Here is an 11,496-nt window from a genome sequence, read left to right as displayed (position 1 = left end):
GGCGTGAGTACAAAGGAGAGCGTGACTTAACGAGCAGAGACATCAGTTATAGCGGAGACGCCACTATTCAGCTGCTTGGGGTCCGAAACTGGCTATTCTCGTGCTTCACTTGAACAGAATCAAATTAGGATTTTTTTTTTTCTCCCTTTATCAAGCACCTCCACAAAAGTGCAAAACTTTTTCGGGTTCAGAACAGATCGGTAGCACTTTGTTTGTGGACATGGCAGTTCTTTTAGAAAATGCATTTCACTCAGAACCAGACGGACCCCCTACATGATACAATCCAGGAGGACTGGCTTTTGGAATCATTTTAGCAAAGCGATTCGGCTACAGCCAGTAATTCTGAGCCAAATGTATCACACCTAGTCCCCCCCGCCCCCCCCCCCCCAAGGACCACATCTGGACGCATTTTACCTAGAATGTTCAGCTCTGGAAAGGCTGAGGTTCAAGACCAGTACTGCACCGAGAGAAACACACTCTCAACCACCCTGATCGTGTTTACTATGCCTTCTTTAAACCTGAAATACATTTACAAGTATTTATTTATGAGACACTTTTCTCCAAAGCAACTTCCGATGAGCTCTACGTAGTGTTATCAGCCCACACACCTTATTCACCGCGGTGTCTTACACTGCTGGATACACTACTTACACTGGGTCACTCATCCATACATCAGTGGAACACGCTCACTCTGTCACTCACACACTATTTGTGAACCTGAACAGCATGTGTTTGGAGTGTGGGAGGAAACCAGAGCACCCAGAGAACATGCGAACTCCACACAGACTGAGCGGGGATCGAACCCCCGCCCTCTTGTACCGCCCAGGCGCAATGAGGCAGCAGCGATACTTGCTGTGCAAAAATACCAGGTGCGGAGACTTATCACTGGGGAGAAAAAAGAGAGAGAGCGAGAAAAAAACTTTGTAACGTTATAAAGACGTGGAGTAAAGGAAAAACCAGACCTCCAGGACCAGGGCCAATCATCCCTGGTCAAAGATCTTCTAAGAAAGAACCCAGATGTCTCCGGTTCTCCTCCGCATTTGATTGCTCTTCCGCTGGACTGGGAAACTGCTAATGATTATGAAGCAATTGGGAAACGGTTAACAAATATGCTGGTAAACCATGGAACACAAACATTGTACTGAAGAGGATTTCTCTGGGAATGGAGACCCACTGCCCTCACTGATCTGCTGACTGTAAGCTGCCTGAAGGTGGAAAGGAAATGTTTTCACCATGTTCTTGTGGCCAGAACTCCTCTGATTGTAGTTATCAGATACCAGCTGTTTTAAAGCACATTTTGCATTTTTTTTCCCCGCACACAAGTGCTTATTAGTGGTTTTTCTGGCAATTCTCTGAACCGAGCTGCTACAAAACTAGACAGTATGATGAGTAACTATATTAAGCATAAGATTAGAATGACTGAATGTTTAGCGGAGCAATTAAAGGGAATCAAGACCAAGGTTGTTAAAAAAGGCACACACTTCCATTTTTTCCATTATGATGTTTGTTTTTTTAAATAACAGTACACAACCCCACCTGTTATTTCAGGTGTGAGCTGAACACTAATTGATATTTACTCTCCATAAACTGGCCCCCGATTGCCCACCCCCACCCATCACCCCTGGACAAGTATGGTAGCAAAACAGAATCAAACTGATCTGTGGCTTTTTCAGGCACTGTTTTATTTATTTTTACTGCACGAGATCAACTGCATGCGACACATTCTGAAGCACGCGACACCAAAACAAAGATGTAAACTTTAACTGTAATGTATCTATTGCTCACCACAGCTCCAGGGGTCTGTGCTGCAATACCCTTAGAATACAGTAGATGGCAGTATAACCTCAGCACAATACAGTAGGGTTTCTAGTTGCACTTTATTTATACTAACTGTACTTAACTGGCACTTTTCTTCAAAGTAGCTTACAATGTAGAAATGCCTGGTATTTTTTATCCGAGTAGGTAATTTTGCTAGAGCAACTTAAAGCTAGGGGCTTTTCTCAAGGGCACTGTAGAGGGACAGGGGATTTAAACCTACAACCTTTGGGTCTAAAGGCAGCAATTCTAACCGCTATACTAACATTAGGGACACTTTCTACCCCTAGGGAGTGTGTGTGTCCAGGTTTTTTTTTTTGGCATTAAGGCTAACTCACTAAATCCATGTGTAAACACCATTATTTCACAGTGTGGAAACTTTCATACATTTAAAGAGCAGGTGGCACATTTGAGCATCACTGATACACAGCGTTATTGGAATTTAGCTGCAGACACACTCCAAGTGTTCCATAACTTCAGCTTTTCCACACAAATTGAAAAAGTGCAGGGCTGTCTTATTTCAGCCGCTCTTTTTTTCCTAAACACAGGGCAGTGGGTAAAACAACAAGACTCGTACTCTGAATTTTCTAGGTTTTAATCCTGGTCCTACTGCAGCAGTTACAGTCAAGGCACCTACTCCAAATAACGCCAATAAGAATATCATGCAGAATAATGAGTGTGTGAAAAACTGTGATATGCTTAAGGGACAAAGCCTAACATCATAAGATGCCTTAAACAAAAGAATCAGCTAAATGAAAAATTAAAAATAATACAATTGCTTGATGCAGCAGCAAAATAGCATCAAAGGCAGTGTCAGCTGTCTTATGCCCTGTGCACAAGGACTGACTTCCAACTACATATAACAGGCAGCATAGTGAACCCAGAGGCTGTAGGTTCAAATCCCGTATCCACCTATAGTGCTGTTGAGCAAGGTACTTTACCCTGAATTACTCTAGGAAAATTACCCAGCTGTATAAATGGGTAAATAATACTAAGTCACTTTGGAGAAAAGAGTCAGCTACATGAATTAAATATAGTTATCTGGTTAGTGGTGCACTACTAACAGAAGCGGCTGCATTGCTTTTCGTTGTGAAACAGGAGTTTGCATGTTTCAGTCAGCCTTGTGAGTTCACCGTACGTGTTTCTCGAAATCCCACAAGGGCCTGCAATGAATTCAGACATCAGTTCAATTTATTTTTATAGACTGCTCTTCTCACATAGTGACACAGAGCGCTTTAACACAGGCATAAGGCAAGAAAAACAGATGCAAACACGGAAGACAGTCGGCTAAAGGCTACCACAATGAAGTACTTTTTATAGGGCTATAAGTATGCCTACTGGCCACCGAGGAAAGGAACAAAAACTCCCAGTTGAAGTTTGAGGGAGAAAAAAAACTTCTGGGGGTCCACGGGACAGTGGTTGCCCACCTCTCCTGGGCATTCTAGAAAGTAACAGTTGTGAGACGGTGTAACAAGTAGTAATGATTATGTTGCTAAATGGCATCTTGGATCCCCAGCTCGGCACGGAACGTCTCGATCGTCACAGCAGATGGACATCATTCTCTGTCAGCACGGGATTCGTCTGTCACCGCTGGCCGGCCTCCTCAGGTCTTATGTAGCGAGGTAGCGCTCAAGAAAAAGATAGAACAGAGTTAGTAATTTGTTACTTAAGTAAATTTAATATGCATTTTTATAAAGGTGATGAAAAACAACCAAGGCAGGTGGAATTACATCTCGAGGTGGAATGCCGGAGCGAACATGTAATGTCTTTAGTCGGGATTTGAAAACAGAAACAGATGGGGCATTTCTCACAGTAACTGGTAGACTATTCCACAGTTTAGGTGCTCTATAACTAAAGAGACAACCTACTGAGGTCTTATTGATCACAAGTGCTTTAAGGTAACCTACATCTAATGAACGGCGATATCATCCTGGGATATAAAAATTAATGATCCCACAAAGGTAAGCCAGAGCAATGCCATGTACTGCCTTATAGGTCAAAAGTAAGATTTTATAATCAACTTTAAATGCGATCGGGAGCCAATGCAGCGATTTAAGTACCGGTGTTATACGGTCAAACTTGCTAGTTCTAGCGACAATTCTCGCAGCAGCATTTTGCACCAACTGTAGCCTGGATACAGTCTGGTATGGACAACCCGACAATAAAGCGTTACAGTAATCCGGCCTGCTGGAAACAAAAGCATGAACCAGTTTCTCGGAATCCCGTCTGCATAGGAATCGTTTTAATTTATTTATGTTTCTCAACTGAAGGAAGCACGACTTAGTCAAAGCATTTACACGCGATACAAATGACAGCTTTCCATCCAGCAGGACACCCAAATCCTTGACACAATCCGTACGCTTGAAGCTAATACCATTTGTTGGAAAGATTGGCGTGATTATGTCGAGAGTTTTGGCATCACCACCCACCACAAGTACCTCTTTTTTACTGGCATTTAGAGAGAAAAAATTTTTACTCATCCATAATTTTATTCAGGTAAAACGATTAGTTGATGACATCAGCATGTACAAAGAAACGATCCCTCTGAAACTGGAGGGCTGTTGTTACATCACGGACCATTGTGATCGTGGGCAGCTGGTCTTACCAACGGTCCGAAACTGAAGCACTGCAGAAACATCCAGACCAGGCCAGTCACTCTCACAGCAAAAGCTAAACTCCCTAACATGACAGCTCTGTAAGATTGTTTCTGGATTTTAAACGCTGCAGAACAGTAAAAGCAAGGCTGAACAGAAATGGTTAAGGACAAATTACGGGTAGCTGCATGACACATCCAAAGTCTACGCAATGCTGTCAAGTCACTGGCCTCTTGGCACTGGAGGAGAGCAGGAAGAGCAAACACTGCGATTCAGAGTCCAAACACAGAAATGCTTTTGTAAGTTCAGCCCGTCGCGGCTTTTGGGGGTGGAGGTCTCATGTTTATTCCACAGGGATATACTATTTCGTATCGTACTGGATGACTGTGGCTCCATAAACACTTTCGAGCAGCTTCAGTTTAACTCCACAGCCCTAGGCAGGAGTGTGCAATTCCAGCCCTTAATAGGCAGTAGGGTGTACTTTACCACTTAATCGCTGTACCGAACCTTTCATTTACTTGGTATGTCAGCCAGTGATCAAAGCTAACCTGAAAACCTGCAGGGCTGCATCCCTTAAGGACTAGAATAATCACCGCCTTTACCCGAGGGCCATCTTACTCAAACTATATTTAAGCATATAGGCATGTCGAGTGTTTCTATAGGTTTACGCAGACATGTTTGGACAACGCCGAAGGTTTGTTGCGAACGGAAATATCGTCTGACGATGTGGCAGTAAAGCTGTCCCTCCTCCTTATGGAAAATGGAGCTCTGACAGTGAGGATCTGGTGAACGCCCCATCCTTCTCCAGTAAAGTCAAACACCAGCCCTGTTGGGCCCCACCTTGGACATACATTCACTCAATGACGTAAGTGTTACTGCTCTTATTTGGGTATTAAAGAGCTTAGTGCGGTGAAAAAGAGTGCAAACTTGTACGGATTTCTTTCGTCTTATTTATGTTCACATCCTCCCGAGCGGCAGGGGTAGCAATGCCACCTTACAACGCTTAGGTGTTGGATTCGAATCGGGCTCAGTCTGCGTGGAGTTTGCCTGTTCTCCCCATATCTGTGTGTTTTTTTCTCCCAAAGACTAGAATTACTAATCTACAAGACTTGATCACCCGCTACACCCCAACCTGGCCGCTTGGTGGTCCCACGCACGAGGTAAAGCACGGAGGTTCTCGGTTCTGGCTCCGCTGTGGCGGAACGACCTCCCCCTTTCACTCAGAACTGCTGAATCCCTGTCCACATTTAAAAAGGGTCTCAAAACTCACCTCTTCCAGACTCACTTCACCCATCATTTCTTAAGCTCATGTAAGGTGTAAATGTTCATGGTCTAAAACTTTAAGATAATGCCCCGATGGCAGATAAACCTTTATGCAGCTACTTCTGTAATGTAACGTAAATGTTTGTGTATTTCAAAAAAATAAAAAAAATTACTAGGAAAGTGATCAAGAATCATCAATATTCTGAGTTTTATTCAGCTACTCATGTGATGAACTGTGGTTCATATGGTGAAAAGAAACAAACTAACTGCACTTAAGAATCACATGTCTGCATCTAAGTGTCTCTTCCTGCTGATGTAATGAACACATTGTATTTTCTATGAGATATATGTTGCTTTGGAGAAAAGTATCTGATAAAATGAATACATAAATGTAACATTTATCCAGTCTCCCCAACATCCGAATTTTAATTTTTTTTGTTACACCACTGCTATGGAGTCCTCTGTCACATTAAAAAAAATGTGGCAGGTGTTTGTGCAAAACCGAAAATAAAAACATGCAAATAGTACGAAACGAAATTCATAAACTAAAATTGTAAGCGGTAGCGTGGAACCCAGTCAGGTCAGAAAGAACCGAAAAATGTCTGTAAAAAGATCCTGAAACCAGAAGTACTGTTTGGACCGTGAAAGAAAAGCGTTTCACACTCAAATCAATTGCCTCTTTTCATCATGAGGCCCTTCGGAAATGTTGGTAACATTACAGACTGACAATTGCTTTAAATTGTGTTCATTTTTTACTGCCGCCAAATCTGTGGGACATTTTTTAAAGGTTATTATAAATTATATCAAAAACGCAAAAAAAGTGAAGCCAGATTAGACGTTTTGGAGGCAAACACTGGAGCAAAAGTGACTTCCTCAAAAAAGAATGGGGGGGGGGGAAATATGGTTAGCCAAGGTGGTAAATAAATTCGCGTTAAAAAATGCGTTCACGATCCTACCATATTTTTCTTGGCTATCTGCGCTCAACTTACGGTAAACGAAAACCTGAGATAATTATTTAAATATTATTATTTCGAAGCCAATCACCGATTGCGTTCCGTCTACGTCACATGACGATTGACCTATCACGTCTCACAAGAGCAGTAGGGTTGAAGTGCAGAAGGAAATTCCATCAAACGTTAGGCGTCGGGAGGTTGAGGGAAGGAGGGAAACATAGGGAATATTCTCGAATCCATAACGTCATTTTAAAAGCCCGAACGCATTTTTACAAGGTGAAGACATGGTAGTTGTAACAGCGGGGCCAGGAGGTGCCCACAAAATACTTCTCATCTCCGGGAAACATACTGCGCAATCGGGCGCGACAGAGGAGCGGTTTAACCGGACGCTTTCGGTCGTTTTGCCCCCGGCCGGCGGCAGTCAGGCGTCTTCCGACTCGGACTCGAATGGATCCGGAGCGGCGCCGCGCAAACGACAGCGGCTCACGCACCTGAGCCCCGAGGAGAAGTCCCTCAGAAGGTCGGTGTCTGTCTCTGTCTCTTTTTTTTTTTTCCGGTGACATTCTTCACCGTAAATGTGTGCGGAAGTGGTATAAGTAGAGTCTAACTGGACTTTGGTCGAATATTACAGTCGTCGCGAGCGACACCCTTTGCTTTGCCGGTGGAGGAACACACCCGGCGCGCGACCCCGGTTATACAAGGGCGGGGGTGGGCGCGAGCTGGCGCGCGCACGAGAGAGAGAGAGAGAGAGAGAGAGAGAGAGAGAGAGAGAGAGCGCGTCGCCGCTGCGCTGCCTGCGTGGCAAAAATGCTTCACGCATAGCCATATGGGGCACGCGAGGAAACATGCATATGGTTGAACTTGAAGAATAAATTTAAGTAACAGTAGTAATTTTAAGGAAAAAAAAAACACTTAGACGAGACGTCGCTGCGGTGAAATTTGGGAATGCTTAGCCTTTCCATAAAAAATCTTTGCATGTCTCTCAACCAGTTATTTCCTAACAAACCAGACCACAGACTGACCAAACCTAAATTATTAACCTTTTGTTTACAGCTTTGTACAAACCAACTTTATAAATACTCACCTTTACAGTGAGTTATCCATTTATACAGCAGTGTTATATTATTGTGTTGAGGATCTTGATCAAGGAAAGGTGTTTCGAAACTGCAACCGTAGGGTGTTGGGACACATCCCTACATTAGCTATTGTTCTGTACAAGCTGGGCGCCTGGTAGTGTCATGGTTAAACCTGTTGGCTGGCTATCTCAACGACCTGGGTTCAAATCCCCGCTTGCTGTTGCTTATTCAGGATACCCTGAATTACCCCAGGAAAAAAAAGACCAATCTGTTTAAGTAGAAGGGTATAGAACCCAAACATTGTAGGTCAATCTTGGACAAAGGCACAAGGTAAATGAATGTGGTTATATACCAGAAAACTGAACTTTTTTAACCTCTATTCCTTTCTTGTGTAGGAAGCTAAAAAACCGGGTTGCTGCTCAGACAGCAAGAGACCGGAAGAAAGCCAAGATGGGTGAACTGGAGCAGCAAGTTTTAGAACTGGAACTGGAGGTACCCGTCACTTTCAGCATGGCTAAACTCCAAAGTCAATGACAAGTATTTACCTCATCCTACACTGTAAGATCCTGTTTCTTCGTGGTGTCATATTTATTCCGTAGTTTAATGTTACCATCATCCATTGTCCTCCCTCAGAACCAGAAGCTTCAGATGGAAAACAGTCTGCTGCGTGAACAGACACGCAGTCTGCTGACAGAAAACCAGCAGTTTCGAGAGAGGCTGGGGCTGGATGCCCTCGAAGTCAAGGAAAAGGTAACCAGATGGGCGAAGAGAGATGGTGCACAGGAGACAGGTTCCCTGTTTCACATCTCAGATCATTTAGGGGACCCTGATACACAAAGACTTTGGGTTGGACAGTTAAGGTTCCCAAATACCTGCCTTTCAACCAAATGTTGATGAAAAATTAAAGACAGATTTTCATTCTATCAAGATGAATGTTGTGGCAGCAGTGACTCAAGTAGAAGGTGCAGAGGCTAGAGGGTTGTGGATGGGATCTCAAGAACAAGCAAGCAGTCCTGGAAGTTAAATTGTGTTCTCCTCTCCTCTTCTTCACAGGTTAAGAAGGTACCGTCCGGTGTGGATGCCCCCGGCGTGGTGATCGGGTCTTCTGAGTCCGCAGCACTCAGGCTACGTGTGCCTCTGCAGAAGGTGCAGGCCCAGCAGTCATCAAAGCTGAGGGAGTCCACTTGGACTTTAGCACTGGTGGTCTCAGCATTGCAGACGCTGAGGTGAGCTTGAAGATCCTCGGGGGAGGGGTATAACCACGGTGGGGAGGAACAGTAATGATGTTTTCCCGCTGCAACAGTGAACATTCATGCTTTCTGCTAGGTGTTAATCTCCCTTTGTCTTTGTTCTTCCAGTCTGATCTCCTGCTTGGCCTTCTGGACATCCTTGAGCCAGAACTCCTCAGGTGTGACTCCCTGGATCCAAGAGCCATGCTGGAGCAGGCTTCTGTGGAACCAGTACCTGCCCCCGCATATCCACCTGTGGGGACCCCACCAGCGAAGCTGGAAGCCCATAATGAACTGATCCACTGGGACCACATCTACACCAGGCTGGTGGAGGTCGAGGTGGCCAGCACTGAGCAAAGAGAGGAAAGCAACTTTAAGGTGAAGATGGCAAACGAAGACAAGGATGAGATAGCAGCAACAGTGGAGACTTCCCCCATCAAAGAGGAGCCAGAAGAGGCGGGGCTGGTCCCCACGGTAGGGGTGGGTGACTTTACTATGCCTGGAAGTCCCGAGGAGACCTACTTCACAGAGGCTGACTCTGGGTACGAGCGGTCCCCCTCCCCCTTCAGCAGTATGTCTTCCCCCATCTGGGATGACATCTTTGCCACCGAACTGTTCCCCCAGCTCATCAGTGTCTGAAGGCACACAAGCATAATCTTACTGGACCATAAGTATATATAGGCCCCCTTGCTTAAACTTTAGCTGTATCGATGCTGTAAGATCAGTGGGCCCATGAGCTACAGCTTATTGTAGAACCATTGTTAAATTTCCAAAGCACCTTGTGGTATAATTTATAACTCACTAATTGTGGTGTAGCAGGGTAAAGTATTTTTATTTCGTTATGCTTTGCAGCTGAGACGATGGGAAAGAAAAATGTCTTTGTAAATCTGCTTCACTGTATGTAATGTCATCTGTTGCAGATTGGAAATCTGAAATCGCTCTTGTTTTACCTTTGTACATTTTCATAATTTACGGTATGCTTTCCTCACAAATTTACATAAAATGAAGCATTGACACTTGTCTCCTGTTTTGTGTTTCCATAAAAGAACTGGAGCGGTAGAAGCACGTCTTCTAGGGTATTAATATTTTAGTGAGTTTGCATCTGTTGGAGTGTTTTAATGTGCACCTGGTCAGGTAATATTTCAGACACATGATGATAATGACATGCGGTTGACATAGGCAAGTATTGTTCAGGTTTGACCAGCTCACAACAGAACAGTACTGGCTCTGATTGCAGAGATGCTTCTTTTGTTGTGAAACTGGTGTAGGGGTATTGTGCTGTTGCAGTATTTCAGACATCTTGTGCAACTTGAACACTCCCTGACTTTTTTTCTTTTTTCTACAAGCATGAACAAGCTGAATCAATGGAGGAAACCCCTACAAATGCAGACTACAGGAACTGACCTAGATTCAAACCCATGTCCAACCAACAGCCAAGCCACTGTTTTGCACCAGTGATACTTGGTGTGCCCGTATGTTGCCCTGTGAGATTGGTAAAGCTGTATTTTTTTTTTTTTTTTTTTTTATATAAATATAAATAAGTTTTCTCACCAGCAGCATTATAAGGAAACATGAGGAAAAGGGGGGGGAAAAAAAGGACATTAAGATGAACATCTTTTTGAAAATATGGACAGCCCCCCTTTTTTTTTGCCAGTTACATTTTTTGCTACACGTGTTGTGTATTAGGGAAGTGTTTGTGCAATTTTGCAGCAGGTCTTGTTTTCAGAAAAACCATTTCCTCTTTTCATGGCTGGTACCTTGGAAGTGCTGCTCTTTGTTCCTGTTTTGCGGCTGGGTTTGGCTTCCTGTCTGAGGCCTGGCTTATGTCCAAACATTGCTCAAAATCCCCAGTGCTTTTTCACCCTTGTAGCTCTTATCACTTGCGTCTGAAATATTTAGCGTGCTTTCATGCGAAGGTGCGAAGAGAAAGAAGCTACAGCGAAAAAAGACCTGCAGGTTTGTAATAATAGAAATTGAGACGCTTTGACGCACAGCTCGACTAAATAACGTGCATTCAACAAAGGTTTTTTTTTTCTTTTTTTTTTTCTCAAACATAAAAACAAGATAACATATTGATTGTGGGGCAGGACAAAGGCAAAGAAGAGGTTCTTCCTGAACAAGGGGGGCTTTTATTAACAATTCCTGAAACACGGTCCCTTGAAAGTCATAACAGACACCAAAACCAAGTCGAGCAGAGAAGAGGCCTCGGAATTCGTCTGTTCTGAAAGGGGACCACAGCGGCACAGCTGGTTTGGCCTCTGGCGGGTCTGAGGGTCGAGTCCTGCTTGGGGTGCCTTGCGATGGACTGGCGTCCCGTCCTGGGTGTGTCCCCTCCCCCTCCAGCCTTGCGCCCTGTGTTGCTGGGTTGGGCTCCAGTTCGCTGCGACCCCTCTCAGAAGAAGCGGTCTCAGACTCTCTGTGTTCATTCTGATTGGATTCCAAGTGGCAGCAGCTGGTCATCAAAAGCTGTCCGTTGTATGTAATCCCATCCCATTCTATGGGGGGGTGGATGGCACCAGCTTGCTAGTAAATATTTAAATAGCTGTCTTAGCAGTGTAACAAGACC

At 44.3% G+C, this 11,496-nt stretch overlaps 1 pseudogene; it reads left to right on the top strand.

Moving 5' to 3' along the window:
• The first annotated feature begins 6,545 nt into the window (after positions 1-6,545).
• LOC108932553 (uncharacterized) lies at positions 6,546-9,944 on the top strand (annotated as a pseudogene).
• The last annotated feature ends 1,552 nt before the right edge of the window (positions 9,945-11,496 follow it).

This window comes from Scleropages formosus, chromosome 6 (genome assembly GCF_900964775.1).
Source record: "Scleropages formosus chromosome 6, fSclFor1.1, whole genome shotgun sequence".
In the NCBI taxonomy this organism is placed as follows: domain Eukaryota; kingdom Metazoa; phylum Chordata; class Actinopteri; order Osteoglossiformes; family Osteoglossidae; genus Scleropages; species Scleropages formosus.
The sequence above is the reverse complement of the archived record's forward strand: the minus strand, read 5'-3'. Positions and strand labels throughout refer to the sequence as shown.